The sequence below is a fragment of the Sus scrofa genome, chromosome 3, assembly GCF_054392235.1.
Source record: "Sus scrofa isolate SSC_HxYL_T2T_F1_AM1 chromosome 3, Sscrofa_HxYL_maternal_Yorkshire_Landrace_v2.0, whole genome shotgun sequence".
Lineage (NCBI taxonomy): Eukaryota > Metazoa > Chordata > Mammalia > Artiodactyla > Suidae > Sus > Sus scrofa.
This window is the reverse complement of record NC_139385.1, coordinates 35,255,613-35,282,917: the sequence shown is the minus strand read 5'-3', so window position 1 is coordinate 35,282,917 and position 27,305 is coordinate 35,255,613. Positions and strand designations below refer to the sequence as shown.

General features: G+C 50.0%; 1 long non-coding RNA gene and 1 pseudogene across 2 annotated transcripts in view; one reads left to right on the top strand and one right to left on the bottom strand.

Annotated features, from left to right (window-relative positions):
* LOC146404529 (uncharacterized) overlaps nt 1–14,497 on the bottom strand; it is an 84,953-nt gene extending 70,456 nt beyond the window's left edge. Inside the window, exon 1 of the long non-coding RNA XR_014840747.1 lies at nt 14,350–14,497. This is a non-coding gene — a long non-coding RNA (uncharacterized LOC146404529). The remainder of the gene's footprint in view (nt 1–14,349) is intronic.
* Nucleotides 14,498–19,802: 5,305 nt separating this feature from the next.
* LOC146404528 (glutamine synthetase pseudogene) lies at nt 19,803–26,336 on the top strand (annotated as a pseudogene). Its single transcript, XR_014840736.1, has one exon. The product of XR_014840736.1 is annotated as a glutamine synthetase pseudogene (transcript).
* Nucleotides 26,337–27,305: the final 969 nt, after the last annotated feature.

Here is a 27,305-nt window from a genome sequence, read left to right as displayed (position 1 = left end):
CTTTGGAGAAATGGCTGATTCCAAATCAGCTTAGGATATCTTGTACCAAAAAGCAAGAAAGTTATCAAAGACAAAAAGAGTCATGTCAGAAGGTCACAAAAGCCAACATGAAGGGAGTCCCCTTGGCTCAACTGAGACTTGGGAACATCTGGAAGAACAGTGCCCATGCTGAACCGCAAGGTACTCAGTAAACAAACATTCCTGTGAGCAGATCCACGCAATGTATCCGCATCATCCCCAGATTCAGTATTTGCAAGTTTGTCTACTCAGTAAACTTTATTTCTAACCCCCATATCAATTCTCCCAGCAACTGTCATGGTCATTCTCCAACATGCCTAAAGTGGTAAAAAAAAAAAAAAAAAAAAAAAAAAAAAAATTAGCCTGGCATATAAGTGCCCAGGTAAGCTTCAACAAGGCAATTCTCTGCCTTCTTATTTCAGCTCTCAATAACAAAGGTCCTTTTTGTGGTCTACTGAGAGCCAGGGGGTGTTTTTCCCCCCCACATTTTTGTGGGATTTGTTGGTGATTTTGCTGCTTAAAATGGCCCCAAGTGTAGTGAATTGCTGTCTACGGTTTCTAAGCAGAAGAGGCTGTGATATGCGTTGTGGTGAAAATATGTGTTAGATGAGATTCCTTCAGGCATGAGTTTTAGTGCCGTTGGCCATGAGTTCACTCTTAATGAATCAAAAACATATTGAACAATAAGTCTTAAAACAGAAATGCACATAAAACAAGGTTGTATAGTGACTGGTGGACTAAAAGATGGTGACCCAAGGCTCATAAGAACCTAAGCCGGTATTTCCTCCAAGAGTGATGGTTTAGCGTTCAAGATGACCCAACGGAACCTAACTACCACCAATAATGAGAACTGGCTGTACTCAGAAAATAAAAGTGGGGGGAAAGCTCTTTCTGCAGAAGTAAATACCATCTAAAAACATAGAAGGAATGACGGGGGAAAAAATCACGGTTTTGCAACCTCAGGTGCAATATCGGTTTCAGGCAAGGATCTCTACCGGCTGTGGGAGCCCCAGGTAAAAGTCCATTTAGGGACAGGATATTGATCTGGTACCAAGACATCACCCCATGGGTTGCTTATTGCACAGGGGACAACAGAGTTTATAACAGAGATACCGGGTAGGCAACACCTAAATTAAGTAATCAACTCAGTATCACTGAGGGGTATAAACTGCCAGTGTGAGTTCCCCAGGGTGATGCAACAAAATGCCACTCATGGGGATTCTTGCCTAAAAAGTTGCATCAGAATCTAGTTAAGTCTCAAGGTTTAAGCTTTCCAGGTTACAGGACATGCAGAGGACAGAAGAACGTTAAGTAACTTCAGGAGCAGATAATTAGATGATAAGAATTTGAGCTCAATGATAAGATGAAAGACCTAGAGTCTTTTTTTTTTCTTTCTTTTTAAGGGCCAGACCTGCGGCATGAGGAAGTTCTCAGACTAGGGGTCGAATCTGAGCTGCAGCTGCCAGCCCATGCCACAGTCACGACAATGCCAGATCCAAGATGCATTGGTGACCTATGCCACAGCTCAAGGCAACACTGGATCCTTTAACCCACTGAGCGAGGCCAGAGATTGAACCTGCATCCTCAAGGATACTAGTCAGGTTCTTAACCCGATGAGTCACAACAGGAACTCCAAGACCTAGATTCTTTCAAAGTCAATGTCACAGGGGAAATGAAAGATGGGAGGATGAAAATAGATTAAAAGGCTGAAAAGACATAACCAAATAACCAAATGTAGGGTATGAACTGAGTGTGACGGAATCCTCTTTTTATTTTTTATTTTTTATTTTTTTTGTCTTTTCTTGAGCCGCTCCCTCGGCATATGGAGTTTCCCAGGCTAGGGGTCTAATCAGAGCTGTAGCCACTGGCCTATGCCACAGCCACAGCAACGCGGGATCCCAGCCGTGTCTGCAACCTGCACCACAGCTCATGGCAATGCCAGATCCTTAATCCACTGAGCAAGACCAGGGATCGAACCTGCAACCTCATGGCTCCTAGTCAGATTCGTTAACCACTGCGCCACGACAGGAACTCCTAGAATCCTCTTTTTAAAAGCCAATGATTGGAGTTCCCATCGTGGCTCAGTGGTTAACAAATCTAACTAGGAACCATGAGGTTGCGGGTTCGATCCCTGGCCTTGCTCAGCGGGTTAAGGATCCGGCATTGCAGCGAGCTATGGTATAGGCCACAGATGTGGCTCGGATCTGGCGTGGCTGTGGTGTAGACCAGTGGCTACAGCTCTGATTAGACCCCTAGCCTGGGAACCTCCATATGCCACTGGTGCAGCCCTAAAAAGATAGGAAAAAAAAAAAAAAAGGCAATGATGACATACATATACATATGGTATTTTTTCACTCATTGCAGACAGAAGTTCCCTGCAGCAATGCTGGATCCTTTAACCTACTGCACTGGGCTGGGGATCACACTCCACAGCTCCTGAAATGCTGCAACTGGATTCTTAACCCACTGTGCCACAATGGGAACTCCAGCAGCTATGAAATATATATGTTTTTATAGCTTGGGACAACTGGGAACATGTGAATATGGACTGGATACCGGATGATATGGAATTTTGGTTAATTTTTTGGAGGTAATAATATATTCATCTCTCATAATATGGTGCACTTTGCATCCAGACAGGCTTAGGTCCAATTTCTGGTCTAAACATACCAGCAAGTGTTACTACTCTCTGCCAGGCCGTGTGTGAGGCCCAGGTACCTGGGTCTGCATCCTTCTTGTTGGCTGTGTGACCTCAGGCAATTGACTTAACCTCTCTGCACCTTATCTGTAGCAGGGGGGAAAGCACAGTACCAAACTCACAGGACTATTTGAGGACCAAGTGAAATAAAGCTCTGAAGGGCTTAGCTCAGAACTGGCATAGAGCAGGTTCTCTATAATATTATAGATTTTTAGCTGCAGAAGGAGCAGGTCATCTTTCCATAGGCTGCTTTGGGGTAGTGACTGCATATGGCAGGGCTACTAAGACAGGCCTCTTCCGTATAATCTCCCAACTTACGCACACACAGATCCTCCTCTACTTGCCATGGGGTTACATCCTGATACGCCATCGGATATTGAAAATATCGTAAATGGAAAATGCACTTCGTACACCTAACATAGCTGAGCCTGGACCACTTTATTTTTATTCTTTTTCTTTTTGGAACTGCACCTACAGCATATGGAAGTTTCCAGGCTAGGGGTCAAATCAGAGCTTGCAGCTGCCGCCTTACACCACAGCCACAGCAACACAGGTTCTAAACCACATCAGTGACCTACACCACAGCACATGGCAATGCCAGGGATTGAACCCACATCCTCATGAACACTGTGTAGGATCCTTAACCCACTGAGCCATGACAGGAATTTTAAATGTGCTCAGAACACTTACATTAGTCTACAGTTGGGCAAAATCATCTAACAGACCCTAGTTTATAATAAAGCTGAATATCTCATGTAACTTATTAAATACTGGGCGGAAAGTGAAAATCAGAATAGTTGTCTGGGTCCAGAATGGTTGTAAGGGTATCAGTTGTTGACACTCATGACCACGTGGCTGCTGCTGCCCAGCATCACGCGACAAGATCAGACCACATATGACATCTGGAAGAGATAAAAATTCACCATTCGAAGTATGGCTTCTACTGAATGTGTAGTGCTTTCACACCATTTAAAGTAAAAGGGAAAAAAATGGAGTTCCTGTTGTGGCTCAGTGGGTTAAGGACTCAATGTTGTCTGTGTGAGGATGTGGGTTCGATCCCCGGCCTCACTCAGTGGGTTAAGGATCTGGTGTTACCTCAGGCCATGGTTGGAGCCCTGTGTGGCGTAGGTCACAGATGTGGCTCAGATCTGGTGGTGTTGTGGCTGTGATGTGGGCCGGCAGCTGCAGCTCTGATTCAGCCCCCAGCCAGGGAACTTCCATATGCCACAGGTGTGGCCGTTAAAAGAAAAAAACAATAATAAAATAAAAAATTCAGTCTAACCATCATAAGGAAAACCATCATTTACGTTGGGGACTATCGGTCCATAAATACATATACAATTAATATGTCAGACACTTCGTCTCGAATTTTAGAAGCCAAGCCAGCAAGGTGCTCTGACAAACTCCGGGAGGTGGGCCTTATCTCTGTCCATTTTGCAGATGAGAAAGCTGAGGCTCGGGACTGTGTGCCCACAACACACAGGGCTGGGGTACAGGTCAAGGCCCTCACCACTGCCCCTTCTCTCTCTCCTGTTGGACTTGTCAAGTGAATATAGAGTGGGAAATGGGCAAATGGGACTGCCCAGACCCCCCAGGGACAGAGCAGAAGACCAGAAGAGGCCCTGCTCTGTCACACACACACCTTTTTTTTTTTTTTTTTTTTTTTTTTGGTCTGTTTGTTCGTTGCCAGTTTCTATCTAAAGCAAAGAAGATGTATGGGCCTGGGTACCACCTGGCGGATGCTCTGCAAAGGCTTCTCCAATTCCTACCTGCCCCAAGCACATGGTTGGACACAGAGTGACATGTGGAAGCTGCTGCCCCAGAAGGCCACAGTCCAACATAGTCCATAAACCCCTGTGTGTAGGGGGCTTGTGAAGCCAAACAAGAATGCCTTTTCATTGAAAGTAGACCACTGTAGCCAGTTTTTTTGGGTTTTTTTCCATCTCTTTAGGGCTACACCTGCAGCATATGGAGGTCCCCAGGCTAAGGGTCAAATCAGAGCTGTAGATGCTGGCCCACACCACAGCCTGATCCAAGCCACATCTGTGACCTACACCACAGCTCACCACAACATTAGAGCCTTAACCTACTGAGTGAGGCCAGGAATTGAACCTGTGTCCTCATGGATGCTAATCAGATTCGTTTCTGCTGAGCCATGGCAATAACTCTCATTGTAGCCTTTTTTACCTGTAAAACTAGCAAGCAAGGGAGGAGGTTTCAGGCGGGTCCTGGTGGGGAGACGGATCTATTTGTCACACAGTGGCGGGCAAATAAGGGGAGACAGGGAGTGGATGAAGGCATCTTAGAGAACTGGGATCAGCAAACTATGGCCCCCAGGCCAACACTGGCTCACTTCCTGTTTTTATCAATAAAGTTTTATTGGCACATAACCACGCCCATTCATTTACATAGCGCCCAAGGCTGCTGTTCTGCTAGCCCCTCCCTCTTCCTCTCCTATCAGACTCCTCTTGGGCCAGGTAGCACCCAGGCGGATTCTGCCTCCCCAGTTCACTGCTCTTAGATCCCTTAGTGACCTGCGCAGGAGGAGGTGACAGCTGCTCCCTTCAGTCTTCCCAGCTTTTCCTCGCTATTTATGTAGCAAAATCTCAATGAAACGTCTTTTACCAAAAGATAAAATAACAGTGGGGCTGAACTGTTGCGATGGAGACCAGCCCACAAAGAAGTTGCCAGAGGTCAGGGCTTTGTTACTTTTCTCTGCCACTGTCCCGGGGCTCCTTGCACAATGGCCAGTCCAGGGTGGGTGGTTACAAAGTGTCACAAAGCTGCTTATACCATCAACTTCTAGTCGTGTTGGCGTGAACCCTTTCCAAGCGATATTCAAAGTATGGATCGAACCCTTGATAGAACAGTGGATGGCAAAGGAGGCGCCCCGCTGAGCCTGGTCAACCCCTCCCAGCCTTCCTGCCCTGGTCCATCCGGTGTGGCTGATCTCCCGCCCTGCCCTCAGCGGCCTGGGGCTGCCCTGCAAGCCCAGCCAGGCCTGTGAATCATCACCGGCTGACTCACTCACTGTCTAAAAATATACATTGTCTCATGTTGGCGAGTGTTGCTTTGATCACTGTTTGCACTCAATCTGGTCTTTTTCTGCTCAACTTGGAGCCCTGTGTGGGCAAAATCTGGGTTTTCACCACTTAGCCTCCAGGCTCTGGTCTTGGAAGGGCATCTGGGAGGAAGAGCTTGGGTGGTTGGGTAAAAATGGCACCCCGCCTCTCACTTGCTGTGTGACACTGGGTCCGTCACCCAGTCACTCTGAGCTCTCGGGTTCATCACCTGTTGCCAGGGTGCAATGAGAAAGGGAGGCGCTGCTGATACACTATGTCCCTTCCCTACCTGCTCATGGGGTGGGTGGTGGGGACAACAAACTGACCCCCCCGCTGGGCTCTCCGCTGCCAGGGAAATCATTTCACATCATCTCACCCTCCAAGGAAATCAGGAACCTGAGCCGAAGCCGAGTTCTGGATCTCAGGGCCAAGAGCTGGGGAAGCTCCAGTTACAGAAAACAAGTAGACACCGCAGGCCCTGGGCTGAACGTGGAACTAATTTGGGAGGCAGTGAGGAACAGCGAAACCTAACCCGGAGCCAGGCCGCTGTCCAGGTGAGGCAGCTGGGGCCCCGTGGAACTCTCCAGCTCCTGCTTGTTTCTGCAGGGGGCAGGGGCCAGGACGGGGGCCCACCTCAGGACACTTGGTTGGAGATTCAGAGCACAGGCCCAGAGGTTGGAGCAAACGTCAGTCGGATTCTGCTTCCTCCCTCCGTGCTGTGTGTCCTGGGGCCTGGGGCCTGGGGCCTGACCTCTCTGAGCCTCAGCTGCCGCATCCGTAAAGTATGGCAGTGGGGGCTACCCTCCTCATAGCGTTTCTGCGCAGAGGGTTTAGCACAGTGCCCGGCAAAAAAGCAGCCCTCGGTAAGTCAGCAACGTGGAAGCAGGACACAGTTGGTGAGGGGAGGGCAGTGTGTGGAGGGTGCGGAGCAGGGGATGATGGGAGCAAAGACTGGTAATATCCTCCTCATTCACGTATTCGTTCAACAAATGCTTACTGAGCATCTACTCTGCGCCAGACGGGGATTCAGTAAGGAACGAGGCGGACCCAGCCCTGTCCCCAAAAGAGAAGGAACAAACCATGACTATAAAATGATGAGACTCCTATGGAGGGAAAGAACAGGGTGTCTGGAGGCAGAGTAATGGGGGCGGGAGTCCGGGGAGGCTCAGAGAACTCAGCACCTGGGCAAGGCTTGAAGTGTGAACTGGAGGCAGAGAGAGAGAAAGACTGGCGGGGGTGCAGGGGGGTGTTCCAGGCAGAGGGAACAGCTCTGCAGAAGCCCTGAGGCAGGAGAGAACTGAGGTAGTTGTGGGGTTGGGGTTGGTGGGGGCGAGGGGGTGGAGATTCAGGGTCAGGCCATGGTTGGGATTTTGGATTTTGTTCCAATCTTCCTGGTGCGTGGAGCTGGAGCCCGACACCATGTGAGCGCTCCCTCTCTGGAGCCTGGGGCTGGTCCAGGGGTTCCCCCTGCCCCCGCAAAGCAGCATGTCCTGAGGCCAGATGTAGGAACTGCCCAGCTTCCCCGAAAGGGCAGGGCAATGCCCACAAACCACTTCAGGACCGCCAATGGCCAAACACCAAGCACGGGCTGGGTGAGCAGGGTCTGTTCAAGCTGGGAGGTCCAAGGACACTTAGGACTCCCTGTCCAGCCTGCAGAGGGGAAAAGTGACTTGCCCAGGGGCCCATGATGAGTCAGTCCCCCTCTGATATCATCCGTCCAGAAAAGATTTGCTGAGCAGCTCCCATGTGCCATGCCCTGTGATAAACATGATGAATGGGGGGACATGGTAAGACACGGCCCTTGTCCTAAAGTTGCCCTCATTCCCTAGTCAAGGACATTTAAACTGACACCTGCAGCCGAGCCCAGAGCTGCCTGCTTTCCAAATCCTCCACCTCAGTCCAATTCTGGTTTTTCCACCTGCTCTACTCACTGGCCTGCTGACTTGGGGGTTTTACGTCTGGGGGCAAACAGCCCACATCTTTTCTCTCCCCAGACACACAGACATGGCTGGGTCCCCTGTCTTATCATCAGGATCCTGTCTTGGATGGGGCAGGGGTTGCTTCCTGGACAGAAGGACAAATAGAAAGACAGATAAAAAAAATGAGCCTCTCAGAGTTCCTGCTGAGGCACAAGGGGTTCAGAAGCATCTCTGCACACGAGGACTCAAGTTTTACCCCCTCCCGGCACAGTGAATTGAAAGATCTGGTGTTGCCACAGCTGTGGCATAGGTCAAAACTGCCACTAAGATCTGACCTCTGGTCTGGGAGTTCCATATGCCACAGGGTGGCCAAAAAAGAAAAAAATAAATAAATAAATGAGCCCCTCATCAAAATTCTACAAATAGCAAATGCTGGAGAGGGTGTGGTGGAAAGGGAACCCTCCTACTCTATTGTTAGGAAAGTAAATTGGTGCAGCCACTACAGAAAAGAGAATGGAAGTTCTTTAAAAAGCTAGAGTTGCCATATGATCCAATGATCCCACTTCTGGGCATATATCCAGAGAAAACTCTCATTTGAAAAGACACATGCACCCCTATGTTCATAGCAGCACTATTTACAATCGCCAAGATATGGAAATAACCTAAGTGTCCACTGACAGATGAATGGATAAAGAAGATGTAGTGTATTTATATAACGGAATATTACTCAGCCATAAAAAAGAATAAAATAATGCCATTTGCAGCAATATGGATGCACCTAGAGATGCTCATACTAAGTCAGAAAGAGAAGACAAATACCATATGATATCACATATGTGGAATCTAAAATATGGTACAAATGAACTTATTTACAAAACAGAAACAGACTCACAGACATAGAAAACAAACTTATGATTACCAAAGGGGAAAGAGCTTAAGGGAGGGATCAGTTAGGCATTTGGGATTAGCAGATACAAACTACTATACATAAAATAGATAAACAGAAAGGTCCTACTATATAGCACAGGGAACTATATTCAATGTGCTATAATAAATCATAACAGAAAAGAATGTAAAAAATAAATTATATGTGTGGGTGTATAACTGAATCACTTTTGTTGTACACCACAAACATTGTAAATCAACTATATTTCTATAAAATGAATTTTTTTTTTTTTTTTTTTGCTTTTTAGGGCCACACCCATAGCATATCGAAGTTCCCAGGCTAGGGGTCTAATTGGAGCTACAGCTGCCAACCTATGCCAGAGCCACAGCAACACCAGATCCTTAACCCACTGAGCACGGTCAGGGATCAAACCCAAAACCTCATGGTTCCTAGCCAGATTCGTTTCCACTGCACCATGACGGGAACTCCAAAACTAAATTATTTGAAAAAGTGAGCCTCACACTGTGGTATATGAATGACTGGCCAACAGGGACCTGCTGTATAACACAGGGAACTCTACCCAGTATTGTGTTCATCTATACTGGAAAAGAATCCAAAAAAGAATGGATGTGTGTATAACTGAATCAGTTTGTTGTACAGCAAAAGTTATCACAACCTTGTAAATCAATTATACTACAATAAAACTTTTAAAAGTGAAAAAAAAATTAAAAAGGGCATTCCCATTGCGGTGCAGTGGAAACAAATCTGACTAGTATCCACAAGGATGCAGGTTTGATCCTTGGCTCAATCAGTGGGTTAAAGATGCGGCATTGCTTGAGCTGTAGCGCAGACCAGCAGCTGTAGCTCCAATTCAATCCCTAGCCTGAGAACCTCCATATGCTGCAGGTGGGGACCCAAAAAGATAATAAATAAAAGTTAAAAAGGGAGCCTCTCACTTCTCTACTGAGGGTGTCACCCAGGAGTCCCCTGTCTCCCAGAAGGAGCCTGGCCCACCCCCAGCTCTCTAGACACAGTGCAGCCCCTGTCTCTCAAACAGGAAAAGCTGACCCCCACCCAACCCTGGGGTAATGTCTACTTTGCTCTTGGAAGGGGGTCCCAGAGGGAGGGGCATTTAACGCACGAGTGGAGAAGTGGGGGAGGCACCAGAAGGGACGCTCAGGCAGGTGGCAAGAAGCCAGGTCCTGCCTCCCAAAGGCTCGGTGAGCTGGGCAGTGGCACGTGGAGTTGGAGGATGGGAGCCCCCAGTCCTGGACCAGGCTGGTGTGCACAGGTACGGCAGAGCGAGCCCTGGGTGTGAAACGCCTCCACTAGAGGGTCCAGTGTGGGCAGCTGACACATACCTGGGCCAGCCCTCCTCCTCCTGTTCCCCTCTCCCCTCCCCTGCTCTCTTTCCACAGTGAAATGGGGGCTTCCACTCTGTCCATCCCTCCCTCCCTCAGCCCTGTGGTCCAAGTTCAGGGACTCCAGGAAGTCACAGGGGTTACTAACCACCCCTAGTTAGTCTGGGGCGCAGGGATTTCCTGGGACATGGGAATCCCGGTGCTAAAACCAGGACAGTCCTGGACAACCCGGGGCCTTTGGTCACCTTAGCAACTGCCCACTCGGTGAGATGCGGGGGTATCCAGAAGGTTCCTGACTCCCAGCTTATCTCGCCCCCTTACTCCTCTATCCCAGACACCTGGAATTCCACTGTCACCAGGAGGGACCTTTCCTAATGGTGCTCATGTGCTGGGCATCAGAAAAGACCACGTGAAATAAGGTGGTGCCTCTTTTGCATTCTTTCTGAGATTGCCCCAAATGAAAACATCTGCTATTAACACGTCTGGCCTCGCTGTGGCGAGATGACCTTCAGGAGGCAGGTGAGGTGTGCACAGCGACTGCCCTGCAACCCTGCCTCAGGGGTTTCCCTGGAGGAACCTGGGTACAAGGAGACCTGGGAAAGGGTGCTCGCTGGGCACGAGCCCCAGGCACAAGCTGTGACGCGGATGAACCTCGAAAACAAACAGGCCAAGTGGAAGCAGCCCGACACTCCGGCCGTGTCCCACGACTCCATTTATATGAAATACCCCAAGTGGGTCAATCCATAGACACACGAGGCGGATGAGTGGTTGCCAGGGACTGAGGGGCTGAGAGAGTTAATGGGTACAGGGGTTTATCCGGGGGGGTGGGCAGGGGTGGGTGTGTGAAAAGAATGTTTGGGAATTAGATAGAAGTGGCTGAACCCCTCACTGTAAAATAATTAATTTTGGGAGCTCCTCTGGTGGCGCAGCAGAAATGAATCTGACTAGCATCCACAAGGATGCAGGCTTGATCCCTGGCCTTGCTCAGTGGGTTAAGGATCCAGCATTGCCGTGAGCTGTGGTGTAGGTCGCAGAAGTGGCTTGGATCCTGCGTTGCTATGGCTGTGGTGTAGGCCGGTAGCTACAGTTCCGATTCGACCCCTAGCCTGGGAACTTCCATATGCCCTGGGTGTGGCCCTAAAAAAAAGCTAAAATAAAATAGTTAATTTTAGGAGCCCCCACTGTGGCTCAGTGGTAAAGAACTAGTATCCATGAGGACGAGGGTTCCATCCCTGGCCCTGCTCAGTGGGTTAAGGATCCAGCATTCCTTTGAGCTGTGGTGTAGGTCACAGACACAGCTCAGATCCAGCATTGCTGTGGCTATGGTGTAAGCTGGCAGCTGTAGCTCTGATTTAATCCCTAGCCTGGGAATTTCCATATTCCACAGGTGCGGCCCTAAAAAGCCCCCCCCCAAAAAAAAGAAAATACTGAGAGAGACAGGAAAAGAAGTTATTTTTGTTATGTGAATTTCCAAAATAGTGCCTTGTTAATAATACCGAGCCCCAGAAGCCACCTGAGTGGCTCTCAGGAGGGATCCTGGGCCTCTGGTACAGTGACTGAGAGAGGGAGGTGGCAGTGGGGGGGCAGGGAGAGGGAAGACCTCAGTCTAACCTGCGCTGTGCACCTGCCTCCTCGTGTGGGTGTCCAAGGCCCAGGCTTGCAGAGCAGGTGCAGAGTGGGGTGGTCCAGGCCTGACCCACTGGGACCTGGCTACCTGAGCCTCTTCTTAGCCCACACTCAGCCCGTGCCCATCAGCTCTGCCCTGCCCACCAGGCTGCTGATGTCTCTGACAGAGCCCCTTAGCCTGGAGGTAACCAGGGAGGGCTCCCCACCAAACCTTTGCATAAAAAAATGCACAAATAAAAGGAAAAGGTGTCTTGGATTAGTAGATGCGAACTATGACATTTAGGATGGATGAGCAATGAGGTCCTGCTGTGCGGCACAAAGAACCATATGCAGTCACTTGGGATAGAACATGATGGAAGATAATATGAGGAAAAGAATGTATGTAGATGTATCACTGGGTCGCTTTGCTGTACAGGAGAAACTGACAGAACATTGTAAATCAACTATAATAAAAAATATTTTTTAAGTCATTTAAAAAAAAACAAAAAACAAAAAAACGCAGCTGCCCATTGTGAATACCAGCTGCGGGCTGGGCCTTGTGCATCCCTGCAGCCAAGCCCTGGTTACCAGCACAACAGAGAAGAGTTTGGGAAAAGTCCTGTGACTTGCTCAGGGTGCATAGGTTGGGAAGCTGGAACAGGATTTGAGCCAGGTATCTGATGGGTAAATAAGTGAATCAAGATCGGATGGAGGGGAGTTCCCACCATGGTGCAGAGGAAACAAATCTGACTAGGAACCATGAGGTTGTGGGTTCAATCCCTGATGCTGCTTAGTGGGTTAAGGATCTAGTGTTACTGTGGTACAGGTCACAGACACGGCTCGGATCTGGTGTTGCTGTGGCTGTAGGTGTAGGCCAGCAGCTGTAGCTCCAATTCAACACCTAGCCTGGGAACCTCCAGATGCCGCCAGTGTGGCCCTAAAAAAAAATTTTTTTTTAATTGAATTGGACAAATGAAAGAATAAAAAAAAATTTAAATCCTCCCAAAAAATTAAAGAAAAGAAGGAAGGAAAGAAAAAAAAGGAAGAAAGAGAGGAAAGAAAAAAAGGGAGGGAGGGATGGGGCAAGGGAGGAAGGGAGAAGCAGGGACAGGGAACAAAGAAGACACAGAACAGGCCCAATGCCATGATGCTGAGGTTGGGTGCATCCAAATCGATTGTATTATTCTCCCTATTTTGTATAAGGTTAAAATTCTAAGAAAAAGCAAAAACAAGAAGTTCCCACTGTGGCACAGTGGGTTAAGGATCACAGCTGTGGCTCCGATTCAATCCCTGGCCCAAGAACTTCCTTATGCCGCAGGTGTGGCCGTAAAACAACAACAAAAAATTAAGAGCAATGCCCCCAAAAGAGGATGCGTGGACGGATGCATGGAGGAATAGATGGATCGGTGATAAGCTAGGTTTTCTAAAATGTTCATAAATCAAGGTTGCTGCATGTTTGAACATTTTGCATAAGAAACACTTGGGGTGGGGAGTAACAAAAGAAAACCAATGTGGAAGCACAAAGCCTTCAGTAGCCCTCATTTCCCACAGAACACGCCACTGGGCTTAGCCAGCATCACCCACCACTGCCTCAGACCCCGCCCTCTCTGAGCCTGGGTCCCCAGCAGATAGAAAACTGAGGGTCCCCCACACCTGATGAGGTGACCAGCCCTCAGCATCCCATCAGCACACAGTAGGCACTCAGGAAATGCTGCTGCCAGTGATTCAGGGGAACAACTGGTCAACCAGTACTGGCAGAGGCTCCACCATGAGCCCCGCCTGCCTGTCTGTGCTGGGGCCTCTCCATCACTTTGGTCATCCCGTCACGGGGCCAGCAAATCTTCTCTGTGTGTCAGGCCCCGAGCTGCATGCCAGGAGCCCTTGCCTTCAATTTAACAGGTCCTTGCTGTTAAGGAACTCCCTCCACAGACGGATGGTCCCAGTTCAGTGGAATAAACGCTCCTGGGGAGCCGAGCCCAGGACCCACAGCAGCAAAGGCGGGGAAGGCCAGGCTGGTTAGAGAGCCGAGGCTCCGCTCGCCGCAGGCGCAGAGGAGCCGGAGCCGGGCCCCTCCTGGGCTCCGCCGCCCTTCCCCCTCCTCGGGGAGCCAGCGGAGCCCCCAGCCCAGTGAGGGCAGAAACCCCATGAGGGATCAGCTGCTGCTACAACGGAAAGCAAAGGCATGGGCATTTTCGCTTCTCGGAAAAGCGATGGCAGATGATCTCCCGCCGCCAGGAGCCGGGCAGAGCCCTGAATCAGAACACCTCGGGGAGCCCCCTCCCCCACCCCCAGTTTAGAGATTCGATTCCACGCTCCTCAGTTTGGCCCCCAACACACCTGCCTTCTCCTCAATGAGGCCTGGACCCGGAGTTATGCTTGGGGTCTCGGTTCAGCGCGTCAGGAGGGAGGCCCCATCCTGATCTGCACTGGGTAGGAGGGGAACCGGTAAATGACTCGCCTGAGGTCACCCAGAGCCAGCCCTTTGGCCACCAAAGTCCATAATTATGGCCACCCACCCATGAGCCACCCCACACACATCAATCGTGCCACCGAAGCCCCTCAACGACCCGAGGAAGGCAGAGCATCGCCTCCATTCTAAGGACCAGGAAACAGGCACCCTGAGACTTAATACCTGGCCTGAAACAACTTAGTCGGGGGATGGCAGAGCCAGCACTCAACACACACCAACAACAACGGCACTGGTAGTAATAATAATAGCCGCTCTAGCGTCCGCCTATCGCTGCTGTTAACAATCACCGCAAACTTAGGGACTTAAAATAAGACAAACGTGTTCTCTTACGGTTCGGAAGGTCGGAATCAAGGGGTCCGCAGAGCTGCACGCCTCCTGGGGGGGGGACCCCCTCCGCAAGGAAGAAACTGTCTCCCTGCCTTTTCCAGTTTTTAGCTGCCGGTATGGCTGCTCCTCCCTCTTCAGCCTCGGCTTCTTTGCCCACTCCCCTACCTCCTCTTAGAAGGACCCGGGTGATGACGTCTTTGGGCCCCGCCTTGATAATCCAGGTGTATGTCTTTATCTCAGGATCCTTAATTGCATCTGCGAGGTCCCTGCAACCATGTAAGTAGCATAGTCACAAGTTCTGGTAGTTAAGCTGTGGCTTTCATGGGGGACCATTTCTCAGCTTACTGCAGCTCGAACTAAGGGCTTGCCCTGTGCCTGGCATTTTACACTCATCATGGATTTTTTTGTTGTTGTTTTTGTGTCTTGGTTTGTTTGTTTTGGGCCGCGCCGGTGGCCTGTGGAAGTTCCTGAGCCAGGGATCAAACCCGCACAACCGCAGTGAAAATTATTCAGTGACAACACTGGATCCTTAACTCATTGCACCACCAGGGAACTCTCATGCATTGTTTTAGGGCGGCACACCTCACACTTTAACAGGTACCAGATTCCCCAGGGGATCTTGTTCAAATGCAGATTCTGGAGTTCTCGTTGTGGCACAGTGGTTAATGAATCCGACTAGGAACCTTGAGGTCACAGGTTCGATCCCTGGCCCCGCTCAGTGAGTTAAGGGTCTGGCGTTGCCGTGAGCTGTGGTGTAAGTTGCAGACAAGGCTCAGATCCTGCGTTGCTGTGTCTGTGGTGTAGGCTGGCAGCTACAGCTCCGATTAGACCCCTAGCCTGGGAACTTCCATATGCTGCAGGTGTGGCCCTGGAAAAGACAAAAAGACATTAAAAAAAAAAAAAATACAGATTCTGGCTCAGGAGGTCTGGATTTCCAGCAGGCACCCAGGGGCTGCTGCTGCTGTCGTCCAGAAACCGCACTGTGAACAGCAAGCCTCCAGAGGAGGAGCCGACAAACTTTATCAGTAAAGGACCTAAGAATAACCATTTTCAGCTTTGAAGGCCCTGTGGTCTCTGTAGTGCCAAAGCAGCCACGGTTAATACAAGAGCAGATGGGCATGGTGGTGTGCCAATAAAACTACATTTGTCAACACTGAAAGTTGAATTCCATATAATTTTTACATGTCAGGAAGCACTTTTTTTTTTTTTTTTTTTTTTGGCCGCTCCATAGCATATGGAGTTCCCAGGCCAGGGATGAAACCTGCGTGCTGACTCTGTAGAAATGCTGCCAATCCCACTGCATTACACTACAGCAGGAACTCCTGTTATTCTTATTTTTATTTTTTTTATTTTTTGCTTTTTTAGGGCCACACTTGCAGCATATGGAAGTTCCCAGGGTAGGGGCTGACATCAGAGCTGCAGCTGCCAGCCTACACCACAGCCACAGCAATGGCAGATCTGAGCCGCATCTGCAACCTACACCACAGCCCATGGCAACGCAGGATCCTTAACCCACTTTTTGAGGCCAGGGATCGAACCCTCATCTTCATGGATACTAGTCAGGTTCATTACCAATGAGCCACAATGGGAACTCCTTGTTATTCTTTTAAAAAAATTAGTTTCAACCATTTAACTATGCAAAAACCATTTTGAGTTCACAGTCTGTGCAGAAACAGACTGGCCAGATCTGATTCTTGGGCTGAAGTTTGCAAACCCCTGATCAGGAATGTCAGTTCCAGGAGAGCGGGTATTTCTGCCTTCTTTTATTCGCCATAGCATCCCTTGCATCTGGAATCGTGCCTAGCACCTGGTAGCTGCTTGAAAAATATCTGTTGAAAAACAGACACGTAGGAGTTCCCACTGTGGTACAGTTGGTTAATGATCCAACTTGTCTCTGTGGAGGCACCCGTTTGATCCCTGGCCCTGGTGCGGTGGGTTAAGGACCTGGTGTTGCTGTGGCTGTGGTGTAGGTTGGCAGCTGTAGCTCCGATTCCACCCCTAGCCTGGGAACCTCCATATGCCACAAGTGCGGCCTTAAAAAGCAAAATAAATAAACTACTTTATAGGTAAAATATTTTATAGATAAAAATACCTATAGAAACGTTTTAAAAATAAAATCCTAACTCCAAAATGTAAAAAATAAAAGAATTTGGTGAATGAAAGCGTTAAGTCACTTCATTGAATTCTCACAGCTACTTAACCAAGGAGGTATGAGTAGAAACCCTGTTTACAGAGGTGGAGCCCATGAAAGTAATTTCTCTGGATTTATTGATGGAAAAAAAGGCACAGAGGTGGCATGTCCCAGGCCATGCAGCTGGCCTCCTAGAGGAGCCCAAATCCCTCTGGCCCCTCCTGTGTCCTTCCCTGCAGCTTGGGGCCCCTGGACCTGCAGCCAGGGCCACAGAACTGCCTGCCTCCCCAGCTCCTACAGGGAAAGTTCTGCTCCCCAAAACGGCAGGTCTGGGGCCCCTCACACATCTTCAGCCAGGTCTTGTCGAGCTCCAAAGAGCCATGAGAGGCAGAGGTAAACTCTCCCCTTTGCTGATTGGGAACAGCAAAAACATGGCACTTCCGGCCTGGACAACCAGGCACAAGCTCCACCAGCTCAGAGGATGCTGCCAGAGGCTCTGGGCAGGTCAGAGACTGGCACACAGATCTCCTTCAGGGGCCAGGCTGGCAACATAAACACATGGAACAAAAACGGATGGATTGAAACCGTAGGTACTGAATTGCTGCCACTGCCACTCGAAGTGACACCTGTCCAGATCTGGGCTTCTAAAAGCCCTCTGTGGCCAAGAAAACACATCAGCGACCCATGTGACCTGAAGCTGCTGGGGGTGGGGTGGGGTGTCTCTCAATTTTACATAGAGGAGTTCCCGTCGTGGCTCAGTAGTTAACGAATCCGACTAGGAACCACGAGGGTGCGGGTTCTGTCCCTGGCCTTGCTCAGTGGGTTAAGGATCCGGCATTGCCATGAGCTGTGGTGTGGGTCGCAGATGTGGCTGGGATCCCACGTTGCTGTAACTCTGGTGTAGGCAGGCGGCTACAGCTCCCATTTGACCCCTAGCCTGGGAACCTCCATATGCCACGGGAATGGCCCAAGAAAAGACCAAAAAAAAAATAATAATAATAATTTACACAGAGCGCCTCCTACCCCAGGCCCTTTGCCTATGCTGTTCCCTCAGCCTGAAATGCGCTTCCCACCCCATTAGTTACTCCTGCTGGGACTTCAAGTCCCAGATAACCCTCAACACAGGCACCCAGTGTGTCCCTGGTCACACCAGCAATTTCACATCTGTTTGTGTGATGGGTTGATCAATCCCCGACTACTCTCATATTCACTTCCCTACGGCTGCTCTAGCAAATTACCACAATCTTGGTGACCTCAAACAGCAGAAATGGATTCTCTGACAGTTCTGGAGGCCAGATGTCCCAGACCAAGGCGCCAGCAGGGCTGGAGCCTCCTGGAGGCTCCAGGGGGAAATCCATGCCATGCCTTGCCTCTCTCCAGCCCCTGTCGGCTGCCAGCCATCCTGCCATTCCTCGGCTTGTAGACCCATGGCTCTGATCTCTGCCTCTGTCTTCATGTGGGCTTTCCCTCTGAGTATCTCCTCTGTGTCTGAGTGTCTCAAATCTCCTTTTCTTTCTCTTACAAAGACATCAGTCACTGAACTTAGGGCCCACCTTAAATCCAGAATGACCCTACCCCAAGATCTTTAATATCATTACATCGGCAAGGGCCCAATCTCCCCATAAGGTCATATTCACAGCTGCCTGGGACTTAGGCGTGTCTTTTGGGGGGGGGGGGGGCACTGTCCAACCCGCTACAATCCTTCTAGTTGGTGGACTCCATGAGAACAAAAACATCAACCTTTTTCACCAGTGTATTCCTGGTATCTGCCACAGAGCTTCATGCGCCTTTGATGCTCAGAAAAGATTTATCAGAGTAGTTGCTGTGGCACAGCAGGTTTAGCACCTGGCACTGTTTCTACAGCAGCATGGGTCCCTGCAGAGGCGCACTTTCAATCCCCAGCGGGTTAAGGATCCAGCATTGCCACATCTGCAGGGTAGGTCTCAGCTGCGGCTCAGATTTGATCCCTGGCCCGGGAACATCCATATGCTGCAGGTGCTGCCAAAAAAAAAGAAAAGGTTTGTTAAAGGCAGGATTGGCTCTGTAATTTAAGGAAACCATTGCAAAAGGAAAATGCAGGGCCTCTTGTTGGAAAATTATGAATGGTGACAGCAGAGCGTTCCACCCAGCATGAGGTCCTTCTGAGTGGGGGTCCCAGGCCACACAGATTGCCTGCCAGGAAGCTGGCCCTGGTCCAGGGAATGATGAATATTGAAAACTACTTAGCCTGTCCCCCGGGAGAAAGACCATTGAAACCGTCTCCAGCCTAAGCCCAGGCGTCAAACCTGAAGTTCTGTCCATTCTGTGGATGAGGAACCAAAGCCTGAGAAACCCAGCATGTGTGAGGTCAGATGAAGCCGAGCCAGGAGCCGGGTCTCCGGTCGCCCGACCCCTCTCTCCCACCCAGCCTTTCTGCTTTTTTTTTTTTTTTTTAATTTTTTCTCTTTTGCCTGCCCTATGGCACATGGAGTTCCTGGGGCCAGGGATCAGATCTGAACTGCAGTCATGACCTACACGGGAGCTGCGGCAACAGTGGATCCTTTAACCCACTGTGCCAGGCCAGGGATCGAACCTGCGTCCTGGCACTGCAGAGACACCGCTGATCTTGTTGTGCTACAGCAAGAACTCCTCTGCTGACTCTTTGGTGGGAGGGCCCCCTCGCTGGTCCCCTTGCAAGCTCAGGGACACTTCAAAACATGTGCGGTTGGGTGGCGGAAGGACCGGAAGGAAAAAGATTGTGGGAACTTTGCCCACAATTTAAACTAATCGCCGGCTGGGCCCCAGCATCTGTGTCAATCAGAGTAACATTTGCTTACCCTTGGAGCTGTCTGGGGTCACCTGCAGCAACCTGTCCCCTTTCATCTTCATGGCCGTCTGATGGGGGATGTGCTGCGTGGTCTCCATCTTTCAGATGGGAGGCTCAAGTTCAGGGTACAGGGCTGCCCAAGGCCACTGCCATTTGCACCCAGTTCCTCTGACTCTGGGACCCAAGGGCTCCACCTCTCAGCTCATAACCTCCAACAAGACTGCTGACACCTGTGCTGTAACCCCACCCAGCCCTGGGAGGAGGGTTCTGTCATTACTCCCATCTTTTAGACAGGGACACTGAGGCACGGAGCAGTCACTTGCCCAAGGTCACACAGACAGCAAGCAGCCAATTTGATTTTTTTTTTTTTTTCAGTCTTAGTAAAGATCTTTAATTTGGCAGTGTAGGTCAACCAAGTCAAGCTTGTATGAGCAGAACCATGATGATAACCCATAGCAACGTGAGAATAATACATGATTATTATTTAACACTGCCAAGTGTTTTTTTTTTTTTTGGGGGGGGGACACTTGCGACAGGATGTTCCCAGGCTAGAGGTCCAATCCACGCTGCAGCTGCCAGTCTATGCCATTGCAACCTATGCTACCTACCGCTCTTGGCAAGAGTAGATCCTTAATCCACTGAATGAGGCCAGGGATCCTCATGGATACGAGTCGGGTTCTTAACCTGCTAAGCCACAATGGGAACTCCAACAGTGCTAAGTTTTGGTGTGGTTTGCTACTCAGCCATAGCTAAATGATAGAGTATATCTTGTTGATTCCTTCTTGATTTATTTATCTTTTGGTCTGAGAACTTCTAAGAGTTAATTTATTTTTTATCGTTTTATTGAAGTAGAGGTGATTGAGGATGCCGTCATCATTTCTGCTGCACGACAGCGATTCGGTTATAACATGTACACACGTGCATTCTCTTTCAGATTCTTTCCCCACATAGACCATCGCGGAATCCGGGGTAGAGTTCTCTGGGCGCTACAGCAGGTCCCTGTTGGTCAGTCCTTCCATGTCCCTCGTTGCGCATATGCCGCCGATTTGAATTTACACCCAAACAGTGAGCTTCCGGGTCCTTGGCGCTACCTGCTCAGGGCTGGCCCTTGGCAGCCTCGGGGCAGGGGCGGCTCCCGAGCAGGGGCCGTTTGGGGGATGTTCATGGGAGACGCTGCTCCCATCTACAGGCGCCCCCTCCGAGACGCGTCTGGGGCCGGGAGAGGGCACGGAATGGGGAAGCCGCCGGCCACGCGGATGCGGGCGGCGCAGGCGCAGGACCAGGGGCTCGCCTCAAAGGGATTCCTGATGCCACATTCAAGTATCTAGATCCAGCCATTCCTGAAGCCTTAGCTCTTTTCAATAACATGGGCCAGTCAGTACCTTTTTACCGAAGCCAGGAATGAACTAGTTTTCCATCAGGGGCAAGGGAAAGAGAATTGACAGGTGGCGCAGAAGCACATTGGACCTCAGTACCAAACTGGAAACCAAGGTTCAGTATCACTGAGCAACTTTTCCAAGGTCATTGCTTTGACTTTGTAGCAGGTACTGTACTAGGAAAAGCTGGTTCCTGCTTAGTGGGAGATAAAGGACAATTACGGTGTTGAGGGACAAGGCCAGCTGGAGCATTCCAGTCCCCAAGCACACGCAGGAAGGTGAGCTCAGAGGGGAAAGTCAAGGATGCTGGAGTTCCCGTTGTGGCCCAGTGGGTTAAGGACCCAACATAGTGTCCATGAGGATGCAGGTTCCACCCCGGGCCTTGCTCAGTGGGTCAAGGATCCAGCGTTGCCGTGAGCTGTGGTGTAGGTCACAGATGCAGCTTGGATCCCACGTTTCTATGGCTGTGGTGTAGGCCGGCAGGTGCAGCTCCGATTCGACCCTTAGCCTGGGAACCTCTATAGTATGCTGCAGGTGTGACCCTAAAAAGCCAAAATAAATAAAATAAATGAATACAATAAATAAAACAGCTGAATTCATTGAAACAGAGGGTAGAGACGTGGTTAGCAGGGGCTGGGAGGTGGGAAAATGAGTCGCTGGTCAAGGGTCATGCTATCAGGTATAAGATGAAGTTCTGGGAATCAAATACACAGCAGGGGGAGTCTAGTTAATCACACTGTATTGTACACTTGAAAGCTGCTGAGAGTAAATGTCTCACCCCAAAGAAGAAATGGTAACCATGTGACGAGCTGCAGGTGTTAGCGCCCCCCCATGGCGGGAATCGTTTTGCCATGTAAGTGTATCAAATCAACAGGGCGGCCACCTGAATTTTCCACAATGTTACGTGTCAGGTATATTTCAATAATGCAAGGGCTTTTTACCGTAAAAACTTTTGTAAGGATTGTGACATTTTAAAAGGCCACGTTTGTGGAGTAAAACTCATTCATATAACTAATGCTAGGGGAGCCCACGGGCAAGGCTTGCTGGCCACCCCCCAGCCCAGCCTCTGGACCTCCCATCTGCTCTTAAACACACGCAAAGCACCTGGAAGGATCCCTGGCTCACCTTGCAGCCGCATCAGTGCCTGCCCTTATTATCACAGTTACGATTCCGTCTATCGCTTTACAAGCTTCAGGTGAGACGTGCTAGTTTGCTAAAACACCAGCAGCTCCTCCTGGCATGAATAACCTCTTAGAGTGCTGAGCATGTGACAGGAAAAAAAAAAAAATCAACACATTTTCTTCTAAATGCATAAGGATAAAACTGCAAAGATGCACTACTCAGGCCCAGGCCTGGCCCATCACTAACCTCACTCCGCGGGCCCCTCACCTGATGAGCAAACAGCCCGCTCTTGCCACTACCTCCTGCGCATCGCTGCCTTCGGTAACCACAGGCAGTGTCTTCCTGTTCCCTCCTGGAGTCCCCAAGCTGGTACCCTCCCCAAGAAACTTCTCCAGTTTCCTGGGCTTCCCTCCAGCTTCACACAGTGAATCCTGTGACCCACCCCATGAACAAAGGTGAGCCCACCACATTTTCCCCGACCTGGAGTGCGGCATCCAGCCCGAGACAGCCGTCCATGCACACCCCGGCTACCCTCCAGGCGAGGCCGACTCTTCTCTCTCAAAGACATGAGAGGCAAATATTCGTGGGTCAGTGCCAACACACGATCGCCGGCAAGACTGCGAGCCAGGCACACACAGAGCCATGTGCAGAGAGGGAAGCTGTTTCCAGGGACTCCTGCTGCAGGCTGGGTCCCCGCACAGACACAGCGGGACCAGGGGCCTTTGTGCGTGCAGGTTTAGCTCCAGGATTACAAGGCCACCCTTTAAGGTCTGAAAAGCAAGAAGGGAATTACCACCAGCTAGGTACTGGAATTCCCACTGTAGTTCAGCAGATTAAGGAACCGACGTAGTCTCCGTAAGGATGAGGGTTCTATCCCTGGACTCGCTCACTAGGTTAAGGATCTGGCGTTACTGCAAGCTGCAGTGACATTCACAGATGCGGCTCAGATCTGGCGTTGCTGTGGCTGCGGTGTAGGCTAGCAGCTGTAGCTCCGATTCAACCCCTAGTCTGGGAACTTCCATGTGCTGCAGGTGCAGCCCTAAAAGGAAAAAAATACATACATACATATGTACATACTGATGCCAGGGTCACAAAACCCCAATGGGAATGCTTCCTGTGGATGCCACCACCCGCAAAAGGCCCACAGTTAGCAAGTGGCAAACTCTATCTTTTGAGCACATCAAATTCCTAATAGAGGCAATAATGGCAGAGAGCAGAGCAAAGAAAATCACCCACGTTCCAGTCCTAACTGTCGCTGAGCTGAACGGACATCAATGACTCATCAGAAATGGTTTTTTTTTTGGGGGGGGGTGTTTAGGGCTGCACCTGCGGCATCTGGAAGTGCCCAGGCTAGGGGTTGAAGAGCTATAAGAGCCGCCAGCCTACACCACAGCCACAGCAACACCAGATCCAAGCCTCGTCTGTCACCTACACCACAGCTCATGGCAACACCAGATCCTTAATCCACTGAGAGAGGCCAGGGATCAAACCTGCATCTCATGGATACTAGTTGGGTTCGTGACCACTGAGCCACAGCGGGAGCTCCAGGGAGACAATTCTTGCCTCAGTTAAGCGCACATATCACTGTGGGACTCAGAGGAACACTCAATCTTTCTCCCAGCTGCTCTCAAGAGAAACAGGCTCTTGGGGAACCACAAGGACTTCAGGTCTCTCTTTGACAGACAAGAGGAATCATCTCCAATCGCCTCAAGGGAAACCAGCAAGAAACATGAGAGGCATTCACTCAAAACACCTCACCCACCTGACCTCCGCTCCTCAAGGGGGGAGAAAATTGGATGGAAGGCGTGCCATCATTTTACAGGCAACGCTTTAAATGCTCCAAATCCTGGGTTCTGCCTCAGCACCAGTGGTGCAGGAAGAAGGTGGAGCAGAGACTGGGGATCTCTTTTGGGTGGGAGGGTCCAGCTCCCACCTCTGCCTAGAGGCTGGGGGATCTCAAGCAAGTGTGTGGTTCATGCCGTAACTGGTGTGGGAGGGACTGGATGTGAGGGGCTCTTAGCTCTTTTCCTCTAAAATCTCAGTTTGATGGACCCACCAGTTGGCTTGGGGTTTTGCAGGATTGGATTTGGGGAGGGGTTCTGAACTGTAAAAGGGGAGAGGGAGCCTGGAAAAGTCACACATGAAACACAGTGCAGTTGTGTCTCCTAAAACAGCTTGGTGAGACGCCTGGAAGATAGACCCTGGATGGTGCCCTTTGCTACCCACCTCTCTTCGCACAGGCACTTCCTGGATGCTGGTGGACGGCAGGTGGGCACTTTGCAGACTTACTTCATGCCATCCTTGCAACAGTCCTGTGAGGGAGGTACAGGTGACAGTGCCTGCTGGCTGCCTCCCAACTCCATCTTTCTCCTCCTTCTTACTGACAGAAGCCTGGGAATGTGTCTGCCTGGAAAACTGTATTAGTCAGTCAAGGCTGTGTAACGCATAGGCCCAAACTCGGCAAGTCAGTTTCATGGGTCTTCTGGACCAGGTCTCTCAAGTAGTTAAAGTTCAGATGTCTGCTGGGGCTGCAGTCATCTGAAGACTCAACTGGGGGAGAATGTCCTTCCAAGCTCATTCATGTCCTCAAGTCTTCACTAGCTGTTGGCCAGAGACATCAGTTCCTTGCTATGGGGGTCTCTACACAGGGCAGCTCACAATATAGCTGGCTTCCCTCTGAGCAAGAGAGGCCACCCAAGACAGAAGTCACCATCTCTTTGTAACCTAATCTCAGAAGTGACATCCTATCACCTTTGCCATATTCTATTGGTTAGAAAAAAAGTTACTAGGTCTGGCCCACACTCAGGGGTAGAATTCCACAAAGGAGTGAATCAACCAGGAAGCCTGGAGTTGAGGCTTCCTACCACACCTACCTTTCCCGGACTCCCTTGAAGCCAGACATGGCCATGGGACTAAATTCTAGCCAATAAAATATAAGCAGAAGTTTTGGGGTGGACTTTTGGGAAGGCCCCTAAAAAGAGCATCAGAACATAGTTCTTTCTTGTAATCTGGAGTATGATGGCTGGAGCTCTAGCAGCTATTTTGGACTATGAGGTGACCTTTGGAATGGATGCTGGTGTGAGAAAACTGAAGGACCTGGGTCTGTGATGATTTCATAGACCCATCCAGCTAGCCCGCACTGCCTGCCTGGGGAGTCTTCTATTATGGGCTAGAGGTGGGGTTAGTACTTTTTTAAAATGTTAAATATTTTTAAAATATTGTTGTTTTATTTTTTGAGTTAAAATACACATTACAGGAGTTCCTACTGTGGTGCATCAGTGGCGTCTCTGCAGCACCCAGATGCAGGTTTGATCCCGGGCCTGGTGCAGAGGGTTAAAGGATCTGGTATTGCTGCAACTGTGGCGTAGGTTGTACTTGCAGCTTGGATCTGATTCCTGGCCTGGAAACTCCATTATGCGTTGGGGTCGCCAAAAAAGAAAAAAAAAAAGAAAAAAAAAGGGGAGTGGCTCAGTGGTTAACAAACCCAACTAACATCCATGAGGACACAGGTTTCATCCCTGGCCCTGCTCAGAGGGTTAAGGATCTGGCATTGCTGTGAACTGTGGTGTGGGTCGCAGATGCGGCTTGGATCTGGTATTGCTGTGGCTCTGTATCTTGTCCCTGCAGCCATGTTTCGGGACCCTTTCCGCAAGGACCCCATCAAGCTGGTGTTCTGTGAGGTCTTCAAGTACAACCGAAAGCCTGCAGAGACCAACTTAAGGCACACCTGTAAATGGATAATGGACATGGTGAGCAACCAGCACCCCTGGTTTGGAATGGAGCAGGAATATACTCTCATGGGCACAGATGGACACCCCTTTGGTTGGCCTTCCAATGGCTTCCCTGGGCCCCAAGGTCCGTACTATTGTGGTGTTGGAGCAGACAAAGCCTATGGCAGGGACATTGTGGAGGCTCACTACCGGGCCTGCTTGTATGCTGGCATCAAGATTGGGGGCACCAATGCCGAGGTCATGCCCGCCCAGTGGGAATTCCAGATCGGACCCTGTGAAGGAATCGACATGGGAGATCACCTCTGGGTGGCCCGATTCATCTTGCATCGTGTGTGCGAAGACTTCGGAGTGATCGCCACCTTTGATCCTAAGCCCATTCCTGGGAACTGGAATGGTGCCGGCTGCCACACCAACTTTAGCACCAAGGCCATGCGAGAGGAGAATGGTCTGAAGTACATCGAGGAGGCCATCGAGAAGCTAAGCAAGCGGCACCAGTACCACATCCGAGCCTACGATCCCAAGGGGTGCCTGGACAACGCCCGGCGCCTAACTGGATTCCATGAAACCTCCAACATCAATGACTTTTCTGCCAGCGTGGCCAACCGTGGCGCTAGCATCCGCATTCCCCAGACTGTCGGCCAGGAGAAGAAGGGTTACTTCGAAGACCGTCGCCCTTCTGCCAACTGTGACCCCTTTGCGGTGACAGAAGCTCTCATCCGCACGTGTCTTCTCAACGAAACTGGCGACGAGCCCTTCCAGTACAAAAACTAAGTGGACTAGACGGGCAGCCATCAAAACCCCTCCTAATTCTACACCGCCCCCCCGCCTCGCCCCTCTCAACTGTCATAATAGCTGTAACTCAAAGGACGGAATAGCAAGGTCTTTTTTATTCCTCCAAAAAAAAAAAAAAAAGGTCCCTAGCCTAGGAACCTCATATACCACGGGTGTGGCCCTAAAAAAAGCCAAAAAAAAAAAAAAAAAGAAAAATACACATAACATAAAATTTACCATCCTAGGAGTTCCTATTGTGGCTCAGCGGAAACTCATCTGACTAGCAACCATGAGGATGCAGTTTCAATCCCTGGCCTCGCTCAGGGAGTTAAGGATCCGGTGTTGCCATGAGCTGTGGTGTAGGTCGCAGACACAGCTCGGATTCCATGTGGCTGTGGCTGTGGTGTAGGCCGGTAGCTGAGGCGCCGATTCGATCTGTAGCCTGGGAACCTCCACATGCTGCGAGTGTGGACCTAAAACAACCAAAAAAAAAAAAAAATTACCATCCTAGCCATTTTAAAGGTAAAGTTTAGTGGAACTAAATACTTTCGCATTGTTGTGCAGCCATCACCACCATACATTCCAACAACTCAACCTGTAAATCTGAAACCATATCTATTAAACAATAACCCCCCCATCCTCCTCTTCCTGGAGCCCCTGGCAACCACCATCCACAGGAGTGTTTTAAGCCACAGAGCTGAGAGCTCTGTCACTCACAACACAACCCAGTCTGACGCACAGCAGTATTATCATCCCCATAGTACAGAACAGAAAACTGAGGTTCCTGGGTATATAGAACTTATCCGAGGTCAAAAGCAGGGGGTGAAGCCTGAGCCTGACTTCCAGTTAGTTTCATTTACAAAACATCCTTCTCCCAATGCTTCTAGCAAGAGACCATCTAGAGGTCCAGTCCATCTTATAGACAATTTTCATCACGTGAGAGCAAATGGGAGACAGGAATGGCAGGAGACTGCAGCCTGGCAAGACCGTCCTTTCACTAGGGCGGGGAGCAAAGATCACTG